This window comes from Phalaenopsis equestris, unplaced genomic scaffold (genome assembly GCF_001263595.1).
Source record: "Phalaenopsis equestris unplaced genomic scaffold, ASM126359v1 Scaffold000757, whole genome shotgun sequence".
Taxonomy (NCBI): domain Eukaryota; kingdom Viridiplantae; phylum Streptophyta; class Magnoliopsida; order Asparagales; family Orchidaceae; genus Phalaenopsis; species Phalaenopsis equestris.
The window spans coordinates 361,095-376,879 of NW_018165197.1; positions in this window are offsets into that span (position 1 = coordinate 361,095).

A 15,785-nucleotide genomic window follows, 5' to 3' on the forward strand; every position below is an offset into this window, starting at 1 on the left:
GTTAACTTCTTAAGAATTTATAAAAATTTGGAAAATTGTTTATTTTGTTTGTGTTGCTTCAATCCGGTGGTGGAGGTTTCTTCAGGTTTCTTCACAGTAATTTTTATTGTTGTAAATGGATACTCTAAATCTGGGTATTCATGATCCTTTCTTTTTCAGTATCCACTTTCTCTTTTTCATGTTTCGTTTCCTTTTGCACTCTTGTCTTCAATTCTTTTCCACTTCATAATTGTATCGCTTTGATTTGTTCTTTCCCTTGACCTTTAGAATTTGATTCAACAGTACTAGGAAAAGTTCCTAATGTTCGGTTACTAAGTGCAGTAGCGATATGTCCCAATTGGTTTTCAATAGTCTTAATAGCAGCTCCTTGATTTTGTAATTGATTTCCTTGAATTTGTAATTGATTTCCTTGTTTCTACAATTGTTGACCCATGTTTAATATCAGCTCTTCCATAGACAACTTCTTCTCCTTAATTTTAGTATTGCTGTTAAATCCTGGAGGATAAGAATGTCTATAGTTTATATTTCCTTAGTTGAATGAATTTCCTAATAGGTTCACTGGGTTGTTTGCTTGTTGAATTGTAGAAGAATTGTTACTCCAATTAAAATTTGGATGATTCTTCCAACCTGGGTTATAATAGTTTGAATAAGGGTTGTTGGGTCTATTAATAGCATTTAAAGTCTCATATGAAGGTTGAACATCCACAAATTTCCCAGATGAGTTCTCTTCCATCATAGGAGGTGTTGGAGAATAATTCATTTCATAGTGATCTAATTTCTTAGATATTGCAGCAATTTGTGAAGCCAACATCGATTCATAGATATTGCATTAGAATCGTGGATACTAGCTACTCTTTTAGGATTTACCTGTTCAGAAGGCCATTGAAAATTGTTGGTAGCATCTCTTACAATTAAAGGATATGTTTCATCAAAAGCTTTTGACATTAATGATTCACCAGCAGCAGCATGAATAATAGTTCTCAGAGGTCCTACTAACCCATTATAAAATGTTTGAATTATTAACCAATAGGGCAAAAAATGGTGTGGACACTTCCTAAGAAGTTCATTAAGGTGCTACGAAGCCTCGTATATTGGTTCCCCTTCAAATTGAAAAAAAGATGTAATATCATTTTGAAGCTTAGCAGTCTTTGATGGTGGTAATAACTTAGCCAAGATATGAAAGTTCTCCCCAAGTTCTAATAGATCCTGGTGCTAACCAATTTAACCACATCTTAGCCTTATCCCTCAGTGAAAAAGGAAAAAGTCTAAGTCTGACAGCATCGTTTGAAACTCTGTCATATTTAAAAGTAGCACACGATTATAAAAAACTAGCGACGTGTAAGTTAGGATCTTCATTTGGTGTACATTCAAATTGATTGTTTTGTACCATTTGGATAATAACAGGTTTAAGCTCAAATGAATTAGTAGCTACATCAGGATTTTGGATAGATAAATGAATTTCATCTGTTCTAGGATTTTCACAATCTCGTAGAGGTCTAGGTTGGTGTTCATTCTCTGTGTTCATCTAGGTTGGTGTTCATTCTCTATTCCTTAATTGTTCATGTTGTTTTCCATTGTATCAGAATTTCTAGGTTCTCTTCTCAATCTTCTAATATTTCTAACAGTGCGTTCTAATTCTGTATCGTAGCATATAAGATTTTTAGGTCCAAATTTACGCATACAATTTGAAATCAGTACAAAGTAATATAATTAACTAAATATGAAAATAAGTTGCAATTCAAGTAAAAATTCTCTAATAATCCTAATATGTCCGTTACTCTAATTGTGATTTTTGTTTACTCACTCCCTGGCAACGGTGCCAAGAACTTGACCGCCACCTTATATATGCTTAAAAATATAAGATCAATATGAACGTAATAAATATTCAATAATTGTAACGTCACACTTATCAACGCAAGTATACGTATCGCTCAAGTAATATAGGGCTCTAATGGAGTCCTAGATATCGATCCCACAGGGAGTAAGTTTAGAACTACAAACTACGATTTTAGAAAAAGCAATACTTTAATCACAACAACGAAGTTCAATTTGTTTATCTGTCACTAATAGAAAATTTCAATAAATATGTAATTTTAATAACTATTAAATAATGAATGATACTAATGAAGGTTTAAATGTGACATTCAATATATAAGAAAGCATCCTTCTCCATGTCAAGAAATTATAGTGAATGGATAAAGTGAATTCACTTTGAAGCTCCCACGTTTCCCTCACCTGAGGGCTAACATCTACACTTCAGCACCTAAATGATAGGACAAAATTCTAAAATCTTCAATTCTACGCCCGATAATATTATTTCCCTATTTATGTGCACTCAACTTCCAAGGGCTTTGACCTCCCTGAATCTTGGAGGTAATCCTCACTTTAGTTGTAAAACTCAACATATTTTAACAAATCAATTGACCAGATTGAATGTAAATTAAGATCGAAGTGAAAAGATCATCACAATTTCTTAAACATTTTCATGGCTTCACCAATTCAAATCACCATTTCACAAATCTCAAGACAAGGAGAAAGACAGAGAAAACTACTCAAATCTCATGAGAAAAATACAACAAAACTCGGAATTCATATATAAAATCAAAGTCATATAAGCTACAACAAGTAAATAACTTATCTCTAATTTGTCCCCAAGAACACTCCTCAAAGTTCTTCTAAATCTCTTCCTTTCTTTACAACACACAGAATTCTTCTTTGAAGCAGCAAGGAGGAAGAAATCTCTCAGTTTCCCTCCACACTTACAATCTCTCGAAGAATTCCTCATAATTTTTACACATTATTAAAACCTTTCTAACCTCCAAGAACTCTCTCTAGCACTTCCTCTTCTTTAATTTCCAGCCAAAACATTCTTTTAAAGTTGTGGAAGAGCTTTCCCAAGAGTTGCCTAAGCATCCCTTCAAATTTTGGCCTTATCCAAAGCCTGATTGGGCATAACCGCCGAGCTTGCCATCTGCGGCCTCAAGGGTGCTGTCGGCAGACCTTCTTAATGAATTAATTATGGAGTCTCGGGAAAATCTCGCCGTCAGCGAGGTTGATGGCGCCATCGGCACCCTAGTTTAATTCTGCACATTTTGGTCCTTTTCTCTCCAAATTCGCTCCTTTTGCATCGTTTTGCTCCAATAACCCTAATTCATCATTACTGAAACAAAACATCAAAAATACCTTTTGTTAAAATGCAATATCATCAAAAATAGTATAAAATATGTATGAAAATCTTAACATATTTTCCTCTGGTCACCATCCCATATGATCCAGATGTGCGTTAACTTCCATCACTTTCACTTCAATAAAAGCCACGTTAGCCTCAATTTTAGTGATTTTCTCTGATATTCCTTCAATACTAATGACTAAGAAACATTTATATAACTCTTGCAAACTATGACTAATGAACTTCTTTCTCATTTCCTCCTCCTTTCTCTTCAAATCACTTTCCCAAGATGATATTTTTCTAAAACTCTCTCTTCTCACTTAAGATTTGGGGTTAAAATTGAATTGTGTTAAAAATCCTTACATAACCCTTCTATATATAGGCTAAAAACTGCCCTATAACTCCTATGCACATCCTAGAACTGATATCCCACGTTAAAGACAACCAAGTCATGGTTAAAACTTCTAGAAACTAAAATTCACACATGTTTTTAACTGCTACGCTTAAGCGCCAGTGCTCAATTTAGCACAGGTCAACTTAACGTCCAAATATTTGTTTTAACATGTCTAAGTCATTTTTAAGGTCTTAAAATATTCACTAAATCATTATATATTCAAAATACTACCAATATTTTCTAAATTAAACTAAAAAAACAAAATAATAAAAACAAACACACAGATAACTATGAGTTGCCTCCCACAGAGTGCTTGGTTTAACGTCGTCAGCCCGACGTAACCAGTACTTATTTTGGTTGACCCAACATCCTAAAATAATTTAATTTAATTTGGTCACCTAAAAAGTAGGATTTTAGTTTGTGAACATTCACTTTGAATATTTTATCAGTTTTAGGATCTTTGATATCCACAGTTCCATAGGGATAAACTTTTATCACAATAAATTGACCCATCCACCTGAACTTAATTTTGCATGGAAATAATCTTAACCTTGCATTATAAAACAAAACTTGTTGCCCTAATTAAAAATTTTTACTAAGAATCCTCTAATCATGCCACTTCTTCATCTTTTTTTGTAAATCTTAGCACTTTCATAAGATTCATTTCTTATCTTATCAAGCTCATTCAATTGCAATAGCCTTTTCTCACCAGCATCCTTTAAATTGTAATTAAATTCTTTAATAGTCCAATATGTTTTATGCTCAAGTTCAACTGGTAGGTGACAATCTTTTCCAAATATTAGCTTGTATGAGGACATTCCTATAAGAGTTCTATATGCATTCCTATAAGCCCACAAAGCTTAATCAAGTTTGACTGACCAATCTATTTTAGTTGGATTTACAAATTTTTCCAATATTCTTTTAATTTCATTATTGGATAATTCAACCAAACCACTTGTCTAAGGATGATAAGCAGTAGCAGTTCTATGGTTAATATGATATTTCTTTAATAACTTCTCCATTATTGCATTTCTGAAATGACTTCCCCTGTCAATTATGATTACTTTTGGCATCTCAAATCTATAAAATATATTCATTCTTAAAAACTTTGCAATACTTTGAGCATTACATCGAGGTAAAACAACAATATCTATTCATTTGGATACATAATCTACTGCAAACAATATATATAAATTTTTGAAAGATGGTATAAATAGTCCTATGAAATCTAATCCTCAAACATCAAATATTTCAACTTCTAACACATAATTGAGGGGCATCTCATTCCTTCTAGAAATATTACCTACTCGTTGACATCGATCACAAGTTTTGACATAAGCGTTAACATCTATAAAGATTGTAGGCCAATAAAATTTAGATTATAAAATTTTGTATGTTGTTTTATCAACACCAAAATGTCCCCCAACATCAGAATTATGACATTTTTGGATAATTTTATAAGTTTCTTCTAAAGGCACACATATTTGAATAATTAGATCATTTCCTTATTTATATAAAAATGTTTCATCCTAAAAATAAGTCTTAGCTTCAGATAAAAATTTTCTCTTTTTTTAGTATGTCATTCCATAAAGTATAATATCACTAATAATAAAATTCACAATGTCGGCATACCATAGAACATGCCACTTATTAACATTAAACAAATCCTCATCTGAAAAAGTTCATTAATCTCTTTTTCAAAATAGAGTGGTTTCTCTAATTCAAGCCTGGACGATGATCAATAATTTGATTCTCAACTCCCTTCTTATCTACTATCATAAAACCAAATTCTTGTAAAAGAAGAATCCATCTTATCAGTCTTGGCTTTGCATCATTCTTTTTCATTAAATACTTAATAGCAGAATGATCTGTATGCACAATACACTCAGTTCCAATTAAGTATGACCTAAATTTATCAAAATCATATACTACAGCTAATAACTCTTTCTCAGTTATGGTGTGATTAATTTGAGCTTTATTAAGAGTTCTACTAGCATAATAGATAACTTTGAAAATCTTCATCATGCTTTTGTTCTAAAACAACTCCAATAGCATAATCACTTGCATCACACATTAATTCAAAAGGTTTTTCCCAATCTGGTGAAACAATAATTGATGTAGTGACTAATTTTTCTTTTAAAAATTCAAAAGCTTTTAGGCACTCTTTATCAAAATAAAAAATTACATCTTTTTCAAGTAAATGGCATAGAGGCTTAGAAATTTTTGAAAAGTCTTCAATATATCGCTTGTAGAATCCAGCATGTCCTAAAAACTTCTAATTTCCTTTACACTTGTTAAGTGGGTAAATTAGTTATCACTTGAATTTTTGTAGGGTCTACTTCCATATCATTTTCTGAAATTATGTCCCAAAATTATTCCTCCTACTACCATAAATTTGCATTTTTTCCAGTTAAGGACTAAATTTGTTTCTTCACATCGCTTAAGAATTTTTAATAAATATTCTAAACATGATTCAAATGAAGTTCCAAATATTGAAAAATCATCCATATAAACTTTAATCCCTTTTTTATTTAAATCACAAAAAATAATTATGTTACATCTTTGAAATTTAGCAGGTGCATTACATAAACCAAAGGGCATTCTTCTAAAAGAAAATGTACCATAAGGACTGGTAAAAGTTTTTTTCTCTTGATCCTCGTGAGCTATTTGAATTTGGTGATAACCAGTATATCCATCCAGAAAATAAAAGTATTTATGCCTAACTAGTCTATCCAACATTTGATATAAAAATGGCAGTGGAAAATGATCTTTCCTAGTAGCAAGATTTATTTTCTATAATCAATACATATTCACCATCATGTGACTTGCCTTGTTGGTATTAACTTGTTTTGTTCATTCAAACTCACAGTCCCTCCTGCTTTCTTAGGAACATAATGAATTGGACTAACCCATGCGCTATCTGAAATAGGGTAGATAATTCAAGCATCTAACCGCTTTAAAATTTCTTTCTTAACAACTTCTTTCATAACAAGATTCAATCTCCTTTGAGGATCAGTCTTGGGTTTGTAGTTCTCTTTCATATGAATTCTATGCATACAAATTGAAGGACATATTCATTTTATATCAACAATTGTCCATCCAAAGGCTTTCTTGTATTTCTTTAAAGTTTTTATCAAACTCATTTCTTCTTCTGAAGTTAATTTTGAGGAAATTATAATAGGTAATATTGAGGAATCACCTAAAAAGGTATACTTCAAATGTTCATGAAGTAACTTCAACTTAAGCTCAGGAGGTTTTTCAATTGATGGAAAAAAATAAGTATCATTTCTGTCATGTCCAAAACTTCAATACTTTCTTGAACATAATTTGATTCTTCCTTATATAAATCTTCATATTGATCTAATTCCTCTGCTTTCTTGTGTTCCAACTCTTTCATTTCAAATTTCTCTTCATAAGTTGTTTTGAAATGACATTCACTTAAATATTTTATCACATCCATTCTAATTCATCATCTTTACCTTCTGTGTATTTCATTAATTTGGAAATATTAAATGTAACTGTTTGATCATTTACGCACATAGTTAATTCTCCTTTTTGCACATCTATCATTGTTCTTCTTATAGCTAGGAAAGGTCTCCTCAAAATGATAGGCATCTCCTTATCTTCCTCCATGTCTAACATAATGAAATCAACAGGAAAGATAAATTGATCCACTTTCACTAGGAAATCTTCTATAACTCCTTTAGGATATGTTATTGAACAATCTTCTACATGCAGAGTTACAGTAGTAGGGGATATTTCTCTTAATCCTAATCTTTTAAATATTGATAATGTCATAAGGTTGATGCTTGCACCTAAATCACATAAAGTTTTCCCATAAAATTAGTCTCCTATTACACATGAAATTCTGAAGCTACCAGGATCTTTAAGCTTTCAGGAAGCTTTTTCTGAATTAAAACACCGCAATCCTCACTAAGTGCAACATTCTCATTATCTTCAAACTTCCTTTTCCTATTAAGATTATTCTTCATAAACTTCACATAGATTGGCATTTGTTCTAAGGCTTCAGCAAATAGAATATTAATTGTAAACTTCTTAAAAATTTCCAGAAATTTTAAAAATTGTTTGTCCAATTTTTGTTGTCAGAGCCTCTGAGAAAATGGATTTGGTGGTTTTTCAAAGTCAACTTTAAGTGGTGAAATATGTCTCTCTAAACCTTTCAGAGCTTCCTCTTTTGGTTCTTCAATCTCTTCTCTCTCTACTTCAATCTCTTTTTGAACTTTACCTTCCAATTCTCTTTTGCTTCTAAGTTGAATGACTTTTAATTGTTCTTTATTCTAGTCTTTTGGATTTACTTCTATATTATTAGGAAGTGTTCCTTGGGATCCATTACTTAATGAATTTGCTATTTGTCCCAACTGATTCTTAATATTTCTAATTGTAGCTCATTAAATTTGTAACTAATTTCCCATTTGGAACCCAACTTCTTGTATAGACAACTTATTCTCCTTAACTTATGGATTACTGCTAAAACCTAGAGGATAAGTAGGCGTATAATTACTATTCCCTTGGTTGTTCCAGTTTTCCAATGAGTTTACTTGGTTTTTTCCCTATTGTTGATTGTTACCACCTGAAGTATTATTCCAGTTAAAGTTGGGTGGCTCTTCCAACCTGATTGGTTGTTCCAGTTTTCCAATGGGTTTACTTGGTTTTTTCCCTATTGATAATAGTTTGAATATGGGTTATTCTTCTTATTGTTTATGGTATTCAGAGTTTCTAATGATGCTTGAGAATCTGTCATTTGACTTAATAAATTCTCTTCAATCATTGCAATTGGTTAATAAAAATTCATTCCAAATTGGTCTAACTTCCTTGAAATTATAGCAACTTGATTTGCTAACATTGTAAAAGCATCAGTTTCATAAATATTGGATACTTTCTTAAGATTTACCCTTTCATAAGACCATTAAAAATTATTTATCGTCATCTCTTCAATTAAATCATAAGCTTCATTAAATGGTTTTAACATCAATGAACCTCTAGCAGTGGTATCAATAATAAATCTAAGAGATTCAGCTAATTCATTATAAAAAGTTTGAATTATTAACCAATCTAATATAGCATGGTATGGACATTTTCTTAAGAGTTCCTTAAACTTTAAATTGTTCCCATGCTTCATAAATAGATTCCCCTTCAAACTGGAAAAAAGATGTAACATCATTTCTAAGTTATGCACTTTTTTATGGTGAAAAATATTTAGCAAGGAATTTCTGCGCTAAATCACCCTAACTTCTGATAGATCCAGATGATAACGAATGTAACTATACCTTAGTCTTATCCCTTAGTGAGAATGGAAATAATCTAAGTCTTATAACATCATTTGATACACCATCATATTTAAATGTATCACATAATTCTAGAAAATTGGCAAGATGTAAATTTGGTGGATCTTCAGTTGGTGCGGATCTTCAGTTGGTGCTCCCCCAAACTGATTATCTGATATCATTTGGATAATAGCGAGTTTAAGCTTAAATGAATTAACCACTACAACGAGTTTTTGAATACTACAATGAAGTTCATCCTCCATAGGGTTTGCATAATGTTTAAAAGGTGTAAACTCTTCAGCATTTTGATAATTTTGATTTGCCATTTCTAGAATTTTTTAGTAATTTTTAATTTTTAATTTTTCTAATAGTCTTTCTAAATCAGAATCGTAAGACACAAGTTCTATGAAACCTGAACTATGCATTCATTACTATGAAACACATAAAATAAAACATAAAACATAAAAATAAAAAACACACAAACAAGAACTTTATATAAAAACAACACTACAATATTCCAATAATAAATCTTAAAGTTTAAATAATATTTTATAAAAATAGCAATTTTGCTTTCTAAAAACATCTTTTGAAAATTTTGTAATTTACGAGGAAAGATTGGAAAGCAAGAGGACGGTTTGGTCCCCTGATCCCGACTTTCTATATAGATGTTTATTGCGATATATGTGATTATATACTTAATTTCCTTAATAATAATTCTTACTTTATAATAGTGCCAAAATCTTGATCCCAAGCAAAAGCTAGATAAATTCTTTACTATGAAGCAAATCAGAATAAAGTTATAATATTTAAATATGGGATACTTCGCAACTATAAGTATCATTATCAAGTAATATAGAACTTTTTGATTAAGTCACAAATATCAAACACATAGGGAAAACATGACAATATGCACTTTGCAAAATAAAAGAAATTAGATAACAAAATTATACTTAGCAAAATATTCTTACTTAAACTAGAGATGCTATAATAGGAATGAAATTAAATTCTATTTGTATTTTTTTTTATAATTTAAATAAAGTGAGAAACTAATTGACTTAATTAAATACTTGCAAGATGAAGGCAATATAAATAAAATATTTCTTTCCTTACCATGAATCAATAAGATATATAAAAATTCTGTTGTGGAAGCTTTCTAATTGTGTTTTGCCTATAGGAACAATAATATTATTTACTCTTACTTGAGATGCTATAAAGAACATTGACTAACTATAGTTTGAATAATTTTGAAGATCGATTAGGTAGGGAAGATACTAACTCTCACTCTAGAGTTCCCTCTTCTCCCTCCACTTGGGGGCTAACATCTCATATCAAATCTATCTCATATCAAATCTTAAAACTATAAATCAAATTGGGGTCTTTAGCCTGTCAATCCACATTTTCATCCATGAAATCAAATTTGATTCTTACAATTTGTTGACTGAGACAATATCATCTTTATTGGCCAAATCAACAAGTAAATGAAGTACAAAGTTTCAAATCATCACAACTTCTTCCAACATTGAAGTCTAATACTTTACAAAATTTCCTTTCAATTCTTAAACACTTATCATTTTAGGAAAAAATATAAAAAAAAACTACTCAGAATTCATGGAGAAAACTCAACCACACTTGAGTTTAAAAGTAGAAATCATGCACACAAACATGAAATCTAAATTAAAACCAAATTTAGTCACAAAGATAAACACTTATCTGAAATCCTCTCCACCAAATGTTTTGAAGTTTTTTGGAATTCTCTTCCTTCACTCACAATACAAACTAAAACTTAAAATAAAATAAAAAGGTGGCTGGCGGCGGTAGTTGCTAGGATGAATGATTGTTGTTTGATATGGATTGACCCTCTTCCTTGATGATCCAACTCTTCTTTGATAAAAATCCAAGAGGTGCCTTGGTGTCTCTTCAAAGTATGTCTCCATTCAATGAATCTTCTAGAAGTTGTCTCATTTCAAAAGCAAATCAAATGAAATTTCATGTCCATAAACTATTTCACACATGCTTGCCAAGGGTTGTATCAAACACCTCTTCAAAAAGTTATCCAAATTAAATGAATGATCAAATAACTACTTCTGGTGGTTAAGCGCGGGGTACCTGACACTTAGGTGTGGCTCTCTAGGAATAACTAGCGCGTAAGCGCCAGTCCTGGGTGCTTCGACATCTCATTTCATTTTTGCACATTCTTTTTTTTTATCCAAATTTGATCCTTTTTCACTCCTTTTACCATTATTCATCTAATTAATTTTACCTGAAAGAAAAACACACAAATACCTTTCATTAAAGCACAATATCTAAAAAATTAGGCATAAAAATATTTACAAAATTACTATATATTTTAGATGTATCATCCCCACCGCACTTAGGGTGGTTATTATGGGGACTTCAGATGGATTTAGGTAGGGAGATTACACTATTGAATCCATCTAACGAGTATTTATCACATTTAACAATGTCATTTCAAGAGTGTCCTTAAAAGAGGAAATCTAACTTGAAGGAGAGTCTCTCCTACCCTTCCCAATAGTTTTCTCTTCTGATCAAGCTCATGATGCCTCCTGCTTTTCTCTTCAAAGAATAAGCCATGAAGCAAAAGTTCATTTGGAATGGTGGCTTAAGACTTTAGATGCTTATCCAACATAGAAAATCATTCACAGAGGCAATCGGGAGGCATAGGAAGAAATGGAAAATAAAGCAAGAAAATTTAGAAAGAAGTTATCCTCCACTTATAAGAAGTCACTTACAAGAAAATCAATGAAGTGCAAATCATTGAAGATTAATTATTGAATGTCAAACTCCTGATGATTTAATTCTCACACTTTTATTTGAACTTGTAGCCTCTTAGTATACAAGAGATCGGAGAACTAAAAAATATATAATTAAAGCGGGTTTAATTGAATCAAGTAGTCCTGGATGGGACACATGTCAAACTGTTAATGTTCTTGAGCACCAAAAAATATTAGTTGACATAGAGTTGATGATCCAGTCGACTAGGCCAAAAATATCAACCGAATGAGTAGATAAATGATCCACTAATAAAAATAAGCAATATAAAACTCCACATGTAATGATTCAATCATGGTAATGATTATCTTGAAAGTTTCAGCCAATCAATAATAGTTAATTTCGTTTTCATTTTAAGGATATTATGGACATTTTACAATGTAACTCCTACTCACTATAAATATGAATCTAGTTTCATATAAAGGGTAGATCTTTTTTGGTAAAAATATAGGGATAAATTACTGACACTTCTAGTATTCTTAATTCTCTTTTTCTCTCTTTTTTTAGCTCTTTCTCTCCCTATTTACGTTGTATATCTTGGGTGTGATTCATAGATAAATCTAGGTTAAATAGAATTGTATAAATATACTAAATAAAAGTATGATGATATATAAAAAATATGGGCATATGCATGTAAATATTCATACTGTAATTATCATATATAAATTGTTTTTTATTTAAAAAACTTAGCAATAACCAATATTTAAATGTTGTCATTTAGAGTGTAATCACCAAATTTAATAGGTGATGGGCCCACCTAGTGGTGCTTGTTGTTGCGCAACAGTAGTAAGAGCATGCTTAATAAGATTTAGATTACTAGTGCTGATGAAAGCTAAATCCGATGTAACTGCTCTATCAAGGTGTGTGCAATCACATTGTACATTAAGTGATTAAATGAGACACGAGTGTTATGCTAGGTGAGCACTCACATCTAATCTCTTGGAGCTCACTCATTTGATACGATCGTACAAGGTAATAAATCATACAGGAACAAACCAGCATAGGGTTATAAGGGAAAATAGGTCACCCTATGTGAAGTAGCCATATCCTTGTTGCCAAGGATATCCAAACATAATCGTATGTTAGGTGATTACGATCCAAGTTAGTGAAATTCAAGATGGGCTAGCGTTAGGTGAGTCAACCATCTCAATATGTCTTACCACTCACCACGAGCATATGGTGATGCATGCTCAGTGACAGGAGTGCTAGTTGTGTAAGTGAGTGTCAAATTCTTCATTCACATGACATGGAATTCAGGTGCATCATGTATAAGACACTCTAGAGGAGATGACACCTCACCCGAGAGGTGATGCGCCTAAAAATTACCTGTTTAATATATACATTTCAAGACAATTTTTTATGATATTGCACTTTAAAGGAAGGTATCTTTCATATTTTTGGTTCCATGTACAAGATATAGAATTTTCAAGAAAATAGAGCAAAAATGGTGCAATTTGGAGTTAAATCAAGCAAGGATGAGAATTCTGATCAGATATATTTTGGTATGTCTTTCTATGCTCAATCTCATTTACATTTATCTCATATATTTAAACAAAATTACACCTTAAAGAAATATTATTTTCATGTTTATCTTGTATGTATAACACATGGAGTGGTTGGGAGTTGAAATGGAGCGAAATAGAGGTACTACCAACAAGGTGGCTCATAAGTGCCAGAAAGTGGTGCCTAGACACCAGTCTTGCCCAAAAAGTGGTGCCTATACACCACATTATGATGCTTAGGCACCAGAATGGTTTACGGGTGATTTTGAGTGATTTTGGACTATTCTGCGTAGTTTCGAATGATTTTGGGCAGTTATGCATGCCTCAAAGAGTTATGCAATGAATCTAGACATGCATTTCAAATCTTTTAGAATGAAGAGGTATGTCTCTTAGAGTGAAGAGATGTGTCTCTTGGAATGAGGTGGAGTTTGGTTTCTCTTTAAAAAGGGGGGGGGGGGGTTAGCGTCTCTCAAGGAATAGTATTAAGAAGAGTTTAAGGTGGAGATAGAGGAGAGTTTGGCGTGTCTCTTCAAAGACGTGTGTGTGTGTGTGTGTGTGTGTGTTTGAGGAGATGTAAGTTTCTACCTTTTCTAGAAATATTGGTGAGGGATTTTGAGAGATATGTGTAAGAAATTGTGTGAGCATTACATGGATCAGCGGGAGACTTTGTTGGAGAGATTTTCATCTTTCTTTTAGAGATAAAAAACTAAGTATTGTATTCTTCATTATCTTATAATTGTTGTAAACAGTTTCATGTGATTTTGCTTTGATTTAATGAAGCTTTCTGTTTTGTTTTATCCATGCTTCGTGAGTAATATTCTTCACTCTTCTCTTTTGATATGTTGTAGTGGCATGAATAGAAAAATCTTTTATGATAAAATAATTTTTATTTCTATGTTATGAGTAATGTCTCCTTTTCTTCATTGATAAAACTTAAGTGGCAATAGGTTATGTTAAAACATGTTATAAGTGAAACTAAGACTCGGGTGTGCAATGATCTTGCAACTTGAGTGCACTCACCTTGTCCGGTTGGTTATGGTGAAGTAGTTTAGGCGTCAATGTACCTTTTAAGGAAAAATAATTCATGATCTGTTTCTATTAGAAGCTTCTAGGTGACAACTAGTTGTTTAAAACTAATAGAACACTAAGCATACCTATACATTCAAAAGAGGGTAGGTAGACATATGTTTCTTGTTGGCACATAATTTATTACATAATTCTATCAATTCTTTTACTGCTTATGTCTTCATCTTCATTTCAATTTTCTCTTGCAATGATATGGATGCATGTTTAGGAATTTTGATTTGCTTAGAAATTCTCTTATTTTTTTAAGGTGATGGCATTTTCACTATTTCTTAATTTACTTTGCAAACTACCCATTTGTGATATTAAAATCTATTGTTAAACATAATGACCCCGGAGGTCTATGATTTCACCCAACCTGTGAGTACCACACCAAACCTTAGATGGAAGGGAGCCAAGTCCAAGGGAGAGTGCAAATAGATAGAGAGATAAGTTTTGATGGGCGTAAAATTGATAATTCTAGAGTGACAGGTTAGAACTTTTAACAATTCAGTCTTTAGTTCACAACCTGAGGCCTAGTTGTTCCTAATAGAGAGGCCTGGTAAATATGGAAGTGAGAAGCTAGAATCTACTCAGCACAATCTTATCAATATAGGTCGTCGCATGTGAAAGGTAGTCTGTAACATCTTAAAATTATTTAAATCAATTTCTCTAGTTAGGATTATCTTTAGATATAGGTTTGTATTTAGGATTAGCTGATTGAAAACACCCTTAAAAATCATCCTGACAATAGTATACTAGAATTAGCCTAAGAGATTCTTATCTTGCTTCCCTATGGGATTAATACTCTAATCTTAAAAGAACACCCTATACTATTTAAAACGATACGTACACTTGCGTAGTACCCATAGTATGTGATCTATAAATTAAAATCTAAACTCTACAACAAATTTGTTTTGCATATAAGTCGTCATAATTAAGTTGGGTCAAGTTTTTGGCCATGGAATTATATATATATATATATAATTGCGAGCCAGATTAAGTATTTGCTGCCGTCTTTGGAGTTTGAAATTGAAGTACACATATATGTACGCACACATTCTACGGGCATCAAGAGGCAACCCAAATGCTCATGTAAATAGCAAATAAATGTCATACTACGTGACTCAACATAGAAAAATGATATTGATTTTAGTTTCATCAGGTATAGAACAGCCCAAGAGGAATTTCACTTTGCCGGAGAAGCAACAGAACATGCAAATGCAAATGATAGTCATAAATGATGCATGATATGCAATGCACATGTATGATATGAATGAGACTATTCCCATGGAAACCCTAAGTGATATCATGTATGCATTAGGGTGTATGACTCTTGCTAAATATGAGCCATACACCTAAGTGCACTAGATAGGGACATGAGCTATGTGGCATGAGTCATGCTAGGTGAAAAAATGTGACATGCCTACGACACTTCTAAGTGGTTCCATAAGAAAGGGGTTGCACGACTCTTGCTAGGTTGAAGTCACACCTTGGGTGAGTCTAGTATGTTGACCAACCTCTCACATGGTATGCAAGTATCCAATCACGTATATATATATATATATATATATGCCTCATAG